Raw genomic sequence first — 12,306 nt, forward strand, 5'->3', positions numbered from 1 at the left:
AGTCACTGGTGTTACCCAATGACATCTCCAAAGGAGTCAAACTGATGGTTTCAAAAAGAGTAATATGGATAGTTTAAAAAAAAAAAAAAAAAGGGACAATGAGGAGGCTTAGCATTCTAACAAGCTGAGATGTAAGACTAAGAATTCTGGGAAATTGCATTTTTAAATATTTTGATCACTTTGATGCAGCCAGCATTGTTAAGATGGTTAAATTAGATTGCATATTACTATTGTGAGTTTTCTGAGGAGCTAGTCATGATCTTTTTTACCTCTTACAGATTATATATCAATTCAGAAATATACTTACTGGAGTTGAGTAGGAAGAAGCCAAGCTGTGAGCTTTATTGAGAAAGCTTGACTGGAAAAACTTTGGCCTACGATTCCCATTGAACTTGTCCCACTCTTTCTATACCTTGAGGCTCACCTTGGAAGGGAAATATTTAATCTAACAGAGGAAAAGAATTGTGACTGACATCCCCACCATGTTAAAGAAGTTGATTCCAAGAGAGTCTGGTAAGCCTCCAGACTCTGCACTCTGACTCAGTTCTGCTTACTATAGGTAGAGGAATGAAAACATGTTCCAGTTGAGCCCATCAAAGTCTGAGCTAGAGCCCCAGAAGGGACTGAACCCCTCCTAGTCTTCAGGGTCCTTCTCCCCATATCGTTAGCTGGACAGAGAAGTCAGTCCTCTGGTACTTTTACGCAGAAGTAGAACAATCTCCGGAGAAGGGCAATGGCACCCCACTCCAGTACTCCTGCCTGGAAAATCCCATGGATGGAGGAGCCTGGTAGGCTGCAGTCCATGGGGTCGCTGAGGGTCAAACACGACTGAGCGACTTCACTTTCACTTTTCCCTTTCATGCATTGGAGAAGGCAATGGCAACCCACTCCAGTGTTCTTGCCTAGAGAATCCTAGGGACAGGGGAGCCTGGTGGGCTTCCGTCTATGGGGTCACACAGTGTCGGACACAACTGAAGTGACTTAGCAGCAGCAGAGCAAACTCACGTATTGGCTGAAATGGCAACCCCCTCCAGGGTTCTTGCCTGGAGGATCCCATGGACAGAGGGGCCTGGTGGGCTACAGTCTATGGAGTTGCAAAGAGTCAGACACGACTAAGGAACTAACACGCAGATAAGCACAACAGTGACAACAATCATTTGTTTCTCCTTCAAGCCTGCAGGTCAGCAGATTGCGTCATTCTCGCTTTACTGCTGAAGAGGCACAGAACTCTGAGGCTTCGCTTCAAACTTGTACACTGATGCTTTTCCACATTCCACTGACCAAGGCAAGTCTTATGGTTAAGCCAAACTTCAGCGGGAAAGGGAAATACACTCCTCCCCAGGAGATGGTGGGGAGAGGTGTGAAAATCGAATGAAAGGCTCTAATAGACCAGGGATTGGCAAACTTTTTCTGTAAAGGGTCAGTTTAGGCTCTGCAGCCAATATGGTCTCTTGCACCTACTCAAGTGAGTCAGTTGTTATGAAAGCTCCTCAGACAGTAAGTAAACGAATGAGCATGGCTGTGTTCCAGTAACAAAAAGCTGATGTGCTGTATTTGGTCCATGGGTTACAGTTTGCTGACCCTGTAAGAGATACTTTTGCTCTTTTGTTCGCAAATGTTCAAACCTGTCCCTGGCTCAAAGCAACTGATTCTCTGATACTTAAGGCTCACATTTAAAACATCATTATTTATTGAATCTATCCACAGTACCTCAAATGGGATGGCCCTCTATTTCATCTCAATCCCATATTGAAACAACTGGCTATTTCTTTGAGGTACTCCTCAGGACACCCTACAATAAATTTTTATCTGAAAACTTGGGAAGGGAGCCCCTTTGGCATATGACGCCTATGAAGAGGTTGAGAACAGCGAAGATGCTACATGCTTCTATTTTAATCACTGTATAAACATGGATGCTGAATACATTTTTATTACCAGTATGCATTCAGGTTCTTAGTTTCCTAACCTCCTATATGTTTTGTAATTATGAACTGAAAAATTACTAGCATAATAAAGTAGGTATCCACACACATATTTAATTTTTTCTTTACCTTCTGTTTCATGTAATTGTAAGATTCATCTTAATGTTATTAAATGTGAAAATTCAGGATAGCTGAAATAATGCTACATTGTAATACCTAAGTTTTCCACCAGGTGTCACTAATACTGTGAATTTCTTTTGACTCTAAAGACTAATATTCAGCTTTTCTTACTGAAAGTTAACATTGGGACTTCTGGCTACAAAAAGACGTCGGGAGAGAAAACACAGCATCTGTCCTTTGCTAGGCATTTTACATGAACTGTTTCATTTAACTCCTATGCTTTAGTGCACAAAAAGCACTGCAGGGCCAGTGGGCATGCAGACAGCACTATGTTTTAACGTTTAGATGGTCTCCTTTGTCCATGGCCACAGAAGTTCATTTGACTCCATACCAAGCACATCGAAAGGAGTGTTTCCTCACCATTTTCTTAGTGGCTCTTACCGTCTACATCCTGTTAGCAACTGAGTGTCCAGAATAAGTCGGTTTTCCTTTACTGGGCTTTAAGTTTCATTGGTGAGTTTGTATTTCCACCTCAGATGACTCTGACCAATGATGGGCAGCCACCAAAACACAGAGGACATTTTCCTATACCTTATCTATAGTGGCTATGGAAAAAAATCAAGTATGAATTTTCAAGCATTTGTAAACCAGTTTTCCAACTTACCAGGAGAATTGTTTATTACTCCTTGGGGCATTAATTTTTGGCTTAACTTGTAAATAATTTCTCATTTTTAAAAATTCCGTGTATGAAACTGTATTTCAGTTATTTATTCATTGTAACCATGATCAAAGTTTGTGTTGGAATAACAATGGAATAAAACCTATTAAACTTCAAATTTTATTAGTTATATTTTCTAAAAACAGATCTTTAGTAATCTTTCCATTCTTCATGATTGTGGCTTTGAAAGTCAGCAGAATTAACCTATGCTTATTAAAAAAAAAAAAAAATCTAGCTGGGGAAGCTACTTAATCTCCATTAGAGCGGACAATCCTGTTCCAATCTGGCAAAAACATTGTAGCCCTAGCAACAAAACTATTAGAAAAGGCCTAGAGAGAAAATGTCAGAGCTGACCCTGTGATTACACAAGTCAGTTTATGTTACCACTTCACCTATTTTTGTCCTCCTACCACTTAATCTATGTTTATACTAGAGAAACATAATACAGTTTCATTTATTTGTCTAGGTCCACTTTCATCTACATTTATCTGCATCATTTTGCTATGCAAGCTTGTTTGCACAAAGGAGCTTAACATCAGATCAGAATCTTCATTGTCTTGGAATTTCATCTGTGCTGGAAAAGGCCTCTGAGTATAAGCAGGCTAACCACACTCTGCTTCCATGCAAGGGAGAGATCTCAATCAAACATCTTTAAAAACTAGTTAGATACAGATATATCAGGTAGATGCCTAGACATGGATATGATTTCTGTCTGAAGGGCAGTCTCCTTGTCTATGTGCAGAAGTTAGTGGTTTTAAAGATTGAGTCAGTAATACCAAAATAGTTCATGTCTAAAATACCATTCTTGGATTGCTGTACTCAACCATAATAATCAATACAGCTCTGTGGAAACCAACTCAAAGTTTCCAGATCTAAGAAAGGAAATTTGTAGGCAATGATTGTCTACCATGTGCCAAGCACCAATGAATGCTTTACATCTGTTCAGTCTCATTCCTTCAAGGAGACTGGAGGGTGGGGCTCGTGAAGAAGTGAGAGACTTGAACTGCAGCCTCTGGCCTTGGGAACTGGTGAGGGGACACGGGGAGGGCCATGGAGCAAAGAAAAGGGTGAGGTCTGAGTCTCAGTGACAAGTCCTCCGCAGTAAGGAACAGCTCCAAAGCCTCACTTCAGGACCATGAGGAGAAAGAGTGTGGAAAGAGAAGGACTGGATCCAAAAGGAAGGTTTCATAACTGCTGATGCCTGGAGGGTAACCGTGAAGGAACACTGAGTAGGTAGGAAGAGTCCTTCATAGAGTATCTTTAGCTCAACTTGTCGACAGGAATGGGCTCTGGCATCAAGTTCGTACATTATATGCATTATCTCTAGAGTAGGAAATGGCAACCTACTCCAGTAGTCTTGCCTGGAAAATCCCATGGACAGAGGAGCCTGGCAGGCTAAGGTATATGGGGTCGCAAAGAATCAGACACGACTGCGTACACACATGCATTATCTCAATCCTTAGAACAAACTATCTTCATTTTACACCTGTAAAAAGTGAGATTCAGGTAGGTTAAGTAATTTGCCCAACTCCAAACATCCTGAATACATTCCCAGACCTGCCTCCAAAACCAATATTCTTTCTACTGTACCCCACTGCCTCTCAGAGACTAGGGAACAAGGAAGAGCTCCGCTGTTCCAGTGCCCATCTCAGCCAAGGAGACTTACCACTGAATCTAACCCCAGGCTGGAGAAGAGAAAACTCACAGCCCCAATATTTGACTGTCAAGGTGTAACTTTTTTAAAAGACTCTTTTTCATAATAAGCTATCACTAAGTGTTTATAAACACAGAGCGTTTTGCTGTGTAACAGGAGCATTTTCTTCTATCAACATTTTCTTCTCGCATTCTTTCACTTGTTTTTGTATCAAGTGCTGTGTTGGAATTTGGGTTTCTACTTTATGGGCTTTAAGAAACAGACACAGAAAATAGGAAGAGATTGAAATGTACTTATTACTACCTAAACTATGGGGTTCCTATTAATGCTGGGTAGGAGGATGAGGCTTAGACCTAAAGCAGAAACAGGCTTGCTCCTCCTCCTCCATGAATGAACTGTGAACACTCAGAACACGTCCACCCTGCTCACTCAAGCCCAGCGCCAGCGTGGGAGTAGAAGACCTGCATCCTGAATTCCAAGGGTAGATAGAGCTAGAAAGCACCTGACCTGAGCTCCTGTCAGTCTCAGAAAGTGTTCCTCTTCGTTGCTGGGATGGTGTGAGAGAAAGTGGAGAGAGGAGCCGCAAACACTTCTCCAGTGCCAGCTCCCATCAGCAGGATCAGAGCAGCAACCTGGAGGCAGGAGTAACATGCACCCCGCCCCCCCCCCCCCCAGTGTTTGCCGGGTCTTTGACCTTCTGTCGTGCCCCACCGTGTTCCGCTCGCACCATGCCAGTTACTTTGGTGCCCAATACTTCCAGGCATCTGTGTGAAAGAAATATTCATGGTGATGGCGATAAGCATTTTTTTTTTTTACTTTGCTAATTATGTATTTTAATATGTATTCAGAAAAATACATAACACATTTTAACATACGAGCTAAAGATTTTTAAGTACACATAACATTTTTTTTGAAGTATTAGTGTGGGTGCTAGGCAAACAAAAATCACAAAGGCAGCGTGGATATGAAGGGAGGCTGGCGGCCTCATGAGGTCAGACATAAGCCAGGGTGGCCGTCCCTAAGCGGGGCAGGCTGCGTGCTCACAGTGCTGTGTGTTCTCGCCATCCGGCACTCTGCTCCTTGCTGCACAGACCACCCCGTTGGAACCACTGACGGGCATTACACTGTGCCCACAAAAGACTCTAGCAGCATTATGAGTCAGACAGGATTCCATGCAGCACCATAAACTCAAAATTCACTCCCTATTCTATTCTTATCACTAATTATGTCCTAGCATGCTGTCCAAAATACATTGCCAGACTTTATGAAATGAACACAAAGACTGGATCAACAACGTAAAAACGCTCCAAATTCAAACAAGAGGCAGCTCTTATTATTTGACTTCCTCAAAACTAACTCCCCCTGCAAATAAAAGACCATAGAAATTAAAGCCCAAATGCCTTCACTCCCAATGTTATGGGCTCAGTCGCAGCCAGCGGGTCTTACATAGTTGTCTGGCTTCCTATATCTGCAGCTGCGTCCTGGGCTGTCTTTCATAAGAATGTAGCTTCTTTAAATCCTAATCTCTAATTGTGTAATGTGGGTCAACGCTGCTATTCTCAGCCAAAGAACATGACAGACGACTCGGCGGGACCTGTGTTGGAGAGAGTGAGGCCTTGAGAAGAGCGGGTCTCAGTCCCATGGCAGGCCAGCCAGCTGCGCGCGAGTCAAGTCCACGGTCTCGGAATCTGCACTCACTGACCAGAAACTGCCCAACAGCTGTGCTTGTCAATGTTTAATATATGTGTGTATTTCTTCTTTGTGCTTTCTCTTGTTTTGTTTGGGTGGTACTCATGCGATCTCCCCATATATGCTGCCTACTTTGTCTCAGAGTGACATGTGAGACATTATTGCCTTCTTAGAAAATTTAGATATTCTAGGTTCTTGTCTCATGGAAGATTGTGGCCTACAGAAAACCTCTACTCCCAAATTCTTCCAACCACATTCTTTCTAGGAGTGAAGTACACTTTTCTCCATGAAAATATAAGGAATGGGGTAGAGACCATCACCCTACTTCCTTAGCACTATGTTTTTTAACTTAATAATATACACCGCTTTACTTATTCTGATGATTGTGATTGTCATCACTCTTCCATAACCTTTTCCTTCCTACCTAGGTAGGTTGAGTTGGACCCAGATAGGCAGTAGGTGACCAGAGTCAAAATTAAAACACCAGGACCTCAGTAAGACCAGAGGGTCAGGATTACTCTTGTAGTGTTGGTGGGAATGTAAACTGCTTCCACCACTGTGAAAAACATTTTGAAGTTTTCTTTAAAAATTGAGGACAGAATTTCTAACTGATGCAGCAATTCTATTGGGTTAGCCAAAAAGTTCATTCAGGGTTTTCCATAGCATCTTATAGAAAAAAAGCTGAATGACATTTTTGGCCAACCCAAAACTTTCAGGTATTTGTCTGAAGAAAAGAAAAACATGAATCTGAAAAGGTATATGCACCCCTGTGTTCACTGCAGCATTATTACAACAGCCAAAATATGGAAATGATCGACATGTCCAAGATGGATAAAGATGCAACACACACACACACACACACACACACACACACACGCGCACGCAACAGAAGAGTGAAAGTGAAGTAGCTCAGTTGTGTCCGACTCTTTGCAACCCCGTGGACTGTGCCTACCAGGCTCCTCCCTCCATGGGATTCTCCAGGCAAGAATATTGCAGTGGGGTGCTACTTCCTTCTCCAGGGGATCTTCCCAACCCAGGGATCGAACCCTGGTCTCCCGCATTGCAGGCAGACGCTTTAACCTCTGAGCCACCAGGCAACAGAAGAGTAGGCAGCCATAAATGAAGGAAATCTTGCCATCTGTGACAACATGGATGGAGCTTGAAGGCATTCTGCTAAGTGAAATAAGACAGATGAAGAAAGACAAATACCATATAATTTCTCTTACATGGAATATAAAAAACAAAACAAAAACAAACTCATAGATTCAGAGAACAGACTGCTGGTTACCAGAAGGGAAGGGGATCAAGTGTATGGTGATGGCTGGTTACTAGTCTTACTGATTACTTTGTACTGTACACCAATATTGATTTATAATATTGTCTACCTGAAGTCTGTATGAATATGATATACTAATTTTACCCCATTTTTTTTAATTAAGAAAAAGGAACAGAAGGATACAAAAGTTTAGTAAGACTTTAAGGAGATTCTAGATATCACAGATTAAATTCAAAAGTTAGTATTCCAAAAGGTGGGCCATTGAAAAGATAAAACACAAGCATAAGCCAAAAAAGAAAAACCTAAACCTAAACTTCAGGGCAGAAACTTTGCTTTTTCCCTCCTTCCTGTCTCGGCAGGATCTGACCGATCGTTAGTGTAAGGAGAAAGACTGCAGCTGCGGAGGGAAGTGGTGCCAAGAGTTGCAGCTGCAGAAATGTCTTGCTTTTTTCACTTTTAATGTGTAAAATTAATACATATGCAAGTTTTTTTTTTTAAAAAACCAAACAGGACAGAGTTGTGCTGAATGAAAAGTTCTCCACCTGACCTCATTCTCCTACTCCCCGTATCTAATTCAGCTCCCCACTTTTAAATGTTTTTTTAATTCTGCTGCTAGTTATTACCATACCTCTGAAACTTAGTGGTTAGTTCTTCCACCTCTTGTTCATCAACTTTAGACAGTATCTACTGAGAGGTGATAAATTTAGTTCATATTTCTTTATCTATCCATTGCTAAGTTTTTCCAGTTACAGTATTTTGGTTCTTCTGGTGGTTATCTATAATTTTAAAGAATATGCTTAGTCTCCATATTTTGTTACATCAATTTTAGATAGCGTATCTTGAGAAGGTGAGAAAAATTTGTGTCTGACATAACCTTCCACATGTGTCTGCTGCCTTTAACATTCAAACTTCCTTTTGTTTTTACAAGATCAATGTGAATATTACATTCTCTTTTATAGTTATTATTGTCTTCCAAGTTTTATTTATATGCTGATTCTATAAACTGAAATAGCATTTACATTACTGCATTATGAATTACTACTTACTGAAACATTGAATAGCTTTATTTATTGAGAAAAGGTAATCTATATCATAAGATGGAAAGATGAATGTTCCAAGTGTCAAGGTCAAATCGGATTCCTTAAATTCAATCTTCAAGACTTTCAAAGAAATTACTCATTTAGGCAATGATACTATGACCAACCTAGACAGCATATTAAAAAGCAGAGACATTACTCTGCCAACAAAGGTCTGTCTAGTCAAAGCTATAGTTTTTCCAGTAGTCATGTATGGATGTGAGAGTTGGACTATAAAGAAAGCTGAGCATTGAAGAATGATGCTTTTGAACTGTGGTGTTGGAGAAGATTCTTGAGAGTCCCTTGGGCTGCAGTGAGATCCAACCAGTCCATCCTCAAGGAAATCAGTCCTGAATATTCATTGGAAGGACTGATGCTGAAGCTGAAACTCCAATACTTTGGCCACCTGATGCGGAGAACTGACTCATTGGAAAAGAACCTGATGCTGGGAAAGATTGAAGGCAGGAGGGAAGGGGACAACAGAGGATGAGATGATTGGATGGCATCACTCACTTGATGGACATGAGTCTGAGCAAGCTCTGGGAGTTGGTAATGGACAGGGAAGCCTGGCATGCTGCAGTCCATGGGGTTGCAAATAGTTGGACATGACTGAGCAACTGAACTGAACTGACCTTTAATTCCTAAGAAATTTTTCTTTGATTATTCTTGTTTCCTAACCACTTATTATTTGGGTTCTTGACCTGCAGATGTCAAGTTTTGGAGGGCAGGGAGTTTAATCAAAATTTTTTTTCAGTTCTCTTAAGTAAAGAGACTCCTGTTTTCTTCAAGGGTCAATTTAAATCTGCTCTCCTTGGACCTTCTTATTTTTTGCTGTTGGTATCTTCTAAATGTTATGGTTTTTCCATGCACATGCATGATGACAAAGATTAATACTGGTTGCATAACTTTCATCTGTGCTATCAGACCTCTCCCGTGAATGAAAAGGTGGACGGCAGGGTTTATGTACATAGAAGCTAGTACTGTAGGCCCTATGTGCCCACAGACTTCACATCCACAGATTCAACCAACCTAAGATAAAAAAGTGTTCCCCTCAAAATTCCAGAAAATTCCAAAAAGCAATATTTAAATTTGCTGTGCACTGGCAACTATGTAAATATTTACTATGTAGTATTTACATTATATTTACCTTGCATCTATAGATTATAAGATTATCATCTATAGATGATATAAAGCATACAGAAGGATGTGCACAGGTTATATGTAAATACTACACCACTTTACACAAGGCACTTGAGTAGCCATGTATTGCAGTATCCACAGGGCATACTGGGTAGAATTAACCCCTCATAGATACTGAGGTATGACTGTATTTTTTAAAGGTAAGTTTAAATATTTAGTTCACTGTGTATTTTATTTTTTGAAATTTGAAATACATTTTAATGTATATTTTTTGAATTATACTTTTAAAAATGATGCATGATATATCAGTTATTTTATTTATTTCATTTTTTGTATGCCAGGATTCACTCCCTGTTTAGAAATCTGCCTTCAACCAAGGGCTTGAAGGTTAAACATAATTTCCAGGTATGGTCAGCAGAGGGCAGCAAAGGGTAGTGGAACAAATGCTCACTGCCAAGGATTAGTTTCCCTCTTTGTGAAGGTAGCAATCAATTAGCAGGCAGCAGGAGAGAAGTTACTCACAGGGACAGTGACCCAGAATGGGGATGGGTTGGAGAGGCAGTGGAAAGGTTCAACCACAATTCATTCTGGTATCTGTCATTAGAGACGTGAACAACTGGACATCAGGAGGTGAATCATCAGTTAGAGCACTTTCAAGTCCTGCCTGCTCCGCCCAGTCTGTCTAAAGCCCAAGTAAGGGTCCTTAAAGTAACAGGAGTGTACTATCCACCTTGGGAGATGATACAAACTTCCTGTCTGAGCACTGGCCCACGCTTGCAGCTTTGGCTAAGGGTACCACGACCTGCCACTTTGAGGAGAAGGGTGTGTGTGTGTGTGCATCTGTGTGTGAGTCACTCAGTCACATCCGACTCTTTGTAACCCCATGGACTTGGGGTTGCAAGCCATGGAGCTTGCTGGGCTCCTCTGTCCATGAAATTCTCCAGGCAAGAATACTGGAGAGGGTTGCCATTTCCTTTTCCAGGGGATCTTCCCAACCCAGGGATCGAACCAGGGTCTCCTGCATTGCAGGTGAATTCTTTACTGCCTGAGTACAATGCTGACAGTTAATGAAAACAGATACATTCCAATTAAATAATCTGGGAACAAACCTAAACGTGAGGTGGCTTAGATATACTTCCTTCCTCCAGAGAGCAAACATTGGTTAGTTGTGGAAACACCATAGGACTTTTAAATTAGACAAACGCACCTCTATGAATTGTTAGATCTATGACTCTCAGTTACCTAACTTTACTGAGCCTCAGTTTCTCTGTTTGTAAAACTATAAATAATGATTCTTACCGCACAAATCTGCTACCAAGAAATCAGATGACACACGTACACTCCTGAGAGGGAGCACGCAGCTCACCGCGCGTCAGTCAGCACTGGCGCCTGTTCCCTCTCCCTGCCTCGTCATGGGGGGATAGCCATGAGACTGTGTTCTGTTCTGCAATAGCAAGTCTCACAGTCTCCTAAGGGTATGACTAACATTAACTGAGGGACTACTGTGCTAGGAAGCACAGTGAGTTTTCCGAAGTATTATCTAATTTTAATACCAAGCCTATTCGGTAGGTACTTTTACTATCATCTCTCTTTTACAAATGAGGACACTGTAAACGGGTTTTCCTTGTCTTCTCGTGTATGTAGTGAAGAGCAAGGAGGGAGTCAAAGCTGGGTAACTGGGATCCAAACTCACGTTCTTGACAATACACCATCCATTTTCCAATACAGATATTTAATCAAAAATTTAAAAATCTAAGGGAAAAAGCAGAATTAAGAAAATAGTCTTGTCTTTGCAATGTGTTTAAATGTTGGTCTTACTGGCACAGGATCAAGTCTTCTATTTGATATTTAGGGCAAAAGTTCAATGGTCAATGAAATAAAACACTCTGTCACTGTTATTCCATTTAGTTCTTTCAAAAATTAAAACAACTAGTAATGGCATTTTGGTAAAAATTAAGCTTTAGAGTTAACTACTATATAACTAAGGAAAGCTCCCTTGATCTTTCTGAGAAAAAAGTTTTATCTCTTTCGCTTCACTCCAAGGGAAAGATGATAAAAATGCTTCTTTCTCAATGGATACCTAAAACACAATCATGATCCTGGTCACACGAAGGTCACATGAAACACTTTCCACAAATACAGGTTCTTTGGATCTGATGGCTCAGAACCTCTGGAGGAGGATAGCCTAAAAAGTCTGAAACAGATCAAAACTGATTACCAGTGAATAGATTCCAGAAGGGGAGTTTTCCTGGCTCTGAGTGCTCCAAAGGAGAAAGACAGAGAATGGAGATAATCTGGGAATTGGGGAAAGTGCAGAGATGTGTCTGTCTGCATTTCTGGCCTTAAATAGATTCTGCCAGACCCTTGATAAGAGGCCAGAAAGTGTTGCCCGATGAGCCTCTATGGTTCTAAATGCAGTCCAGCATGTCCAGTAGCGCCATCCCTTTAAAAGCAGTAAGCAGTCTCTGGAGGCCACTATTTGCTGCTTCCATGCTTGGGTTTCCCGGGTGGTGCTAGTGGTAAAGAACCCGCCTGCCACGCTCGTTTGGTTTTAAGATGATAGCCCTTTAACAAGGCCATAAACACTACAAAGACCTTTACTTCTGGCCTCCACCTACCTTTTCAGACTTACTTCACCTTCTTATACCTCTTGTTTGTGTCTCCACTCAGTAAACTCTTTCCTGTCTCTGAAACATCATAGATTCGAGTTC

Source organism: Bos indicus x Bos taurus, unplaced genomic scaffold, assembly GCF_003369695.1.
Source record: "Bos indicus x Bos taurus breed Angus x Brahman F1 hybrid unplaced genomic scaffold, Bos_hybrid_MaternalHap_v2.0 SuperScaffold_100190, whole genome shotgun sequence".
Lineage (NCBI taxonomy): Eukaryota > Metazoa > Chordata > Mammalia > Artiodactyla > Bovidae > Bos > Bos indicus x Bos taurus.